The sequence below is a fragment of the Oryza glaberrima genome, chromosome 12, assembly GCF_000147395.1.
Source record: "Oryza glaberrima chromosome 12, OglaRS2, whole genome shotgun sequence".
In the NCBI taxonomy this organism is placed as follows: domain Eukaryota; kingdom Viridiplantae; phylum Streptophyta; class Magnoliopsida; order Poales; family Poaceae; genus Oryza; species Oryza glaberrima.
In genome coordinates this window covers 19,356,085-19,358,026 of record NC_068337.1, presented here as the reverse complement: position 1 = coordinate 19,358,026, position 1,942 = coordinate 19,356,085, and the positions used below count along the sequence as shown (strand labels likewise).

The following is a 1,942-nucleotide window of genomic DNA, read 5'->3' as shown; positions in this document are numbered from 1 at the left end:
TCTACAAGGTAGAGGAGATCAGTTATGGTGGGCACATAAAACAAATTATATGCCATGATAAGAATGGCTCCTCCCCTCTCTTGGCGATTGTTAACTATATCATCCTCACTCGGACCACGAAGATCAAGCCAGATATCAACGGTTTTGTTTCTGAGGAATACCTGTCCAGGCTTGTTAGAATTGTATTGGACCTTGAACTCAGTAGGAAATGCAAAGGAAATTCTCATTTGATTGCTAATGCTGCATAAGAAGGGCCTGTGCTGGAATGGGTAATGGAAGGCAGAGCATATGAAAGTGAGGAATGATATCAAAGATTTTGTTATCACAGAAGTGCCAAATGATACAACCTCCAAGGAAGGGATGCAAGCTGACTTCAGAAACTTCTTTGAGATTATTTTCCCATATTACGAGCATGAAGAGATCGATTCAGCTTCTGGTGAAAAGAAGAAAGTTCTCCCCTGTTACTTTCTACAATTTCAGCATAATTGTATGGAAGTCCCTGAAGTTCATGAGCGTGAGAAGCTGGAGAAGTTTCAAAGGCTTTTGGGCTGTCATCCAGCTTTCATGTCTCCAGCTGCTCTTTCTACTTTGATATGCCATCTGTACAGAGATTGTGATTCACTGCGCAAACCGCAAGACACTGTGTATGAGCCATTACAAGTCTCGGAAACTCTTCTGATAGAATGGAGAGGTGTGAGACACTTTGGCATACCATTTTCAAATGTCTATTGGCATTTCTTTGTGGATGTTTATGAGTTAGGCTACTGGTTTCTGCTGAAATATCTGAGAAACTTTATTGAGCATGCCCATAGGTACACAAAGGTAAATACATGTTTCTGTTTTCTCTCTTTCTTTTTTTACTTCATCCAAGTCACCAACCTTTCCACCTATGCTTGTTTTCCGGTGGGGAGGGGGGGTGTTAATCGAAGACGCAACTATACCTCCTTATAAACAAATGTGCAGCAGCCCAATTTTAATTGCTCCTTGATGAAAAGCATCTGGCTCAGTAGGATGCAAAATCTGGGAGTCAGCGATAGGCTGGATAGCAGATGATGTGCCAGGGTGACACAAATGAACTATCATCCCTGCATTCATAGTCTAGAGAAGAATGTGGCTTGTGTGCTGGGGATGAGGGGTCTAGTGGTGACTTTGAAGGAGAGTTGTAGTTCTCTTAAAGAGTCGCAGAGTTAGGGATGACCATTTATCCCTATATTATGCTTTTCAATTCACCTTTTCTTGAGCTTTTTTCTTGACCAAATTTCTTTGTCTTTGTAATCGTCCTATTACTTTACTGACCTAATGATCCAGCCTCGCTTTTAACCTTGTCTCTTAATGAAAACACTTTGTTCATTCTGGAAATTTTCAATACCCTCATCAAATAGTCTGCTAACTTTTTTTTTGTTCTCTGAAGGACCAAGGGACTGTCCTGGACATAGTTACTACTGCTTTGATGATTGGGGAATACCTTTCAAAATTTGTGCCACAATTGATTTTGTTTATAGTGAGAAATTGTGATATCGATGGCCCGTAAGATTTATTTGCCACTTTTTATTTTCAAAAAGCATGTCGTTTTGTACTTTTAACAGCTATTCTCTCTTGTTTTTAGGTTTTCTACAACCTGGACAATGTTTGAGGATTCTGAGTAAGTTTTACTGAATGTGTAATGAAGTGGTGGTTTCATTTTTAATTGACAGTTTTCTAAAACAAAATTCATGCTCACATGGGTGTCATAATACAAAGTAGTGACATTTCCCTATATACTTTCATATTAATCTAATTGACCATTCGACATTACAAATTAAATCCAGCGTCTTAATCTGTATGATGTGAAGAACCATAGCTAAAGTTAACCATCTTATTTCTATTTAATTCTGTTATGAACAAGCATCGCACATGGTAGCTACTTCCTCCGTTTCACAATGTAAGACGCATTGCCCACATT

General features: G+C 38.9%; 1 pseudogene; it reads left to right on the top strand.

Moving 5' to 3' along the window:
• Window positions 1–237: 237 nt before the first annotated feature.
• Window positions 238–1,646, top strand: LOC127756235 (uncharacterized; annotated as a pseudogene).
• The last annotated feature ends 296 nt before the right edge of the window (window positions 1,647–1,942 follow it).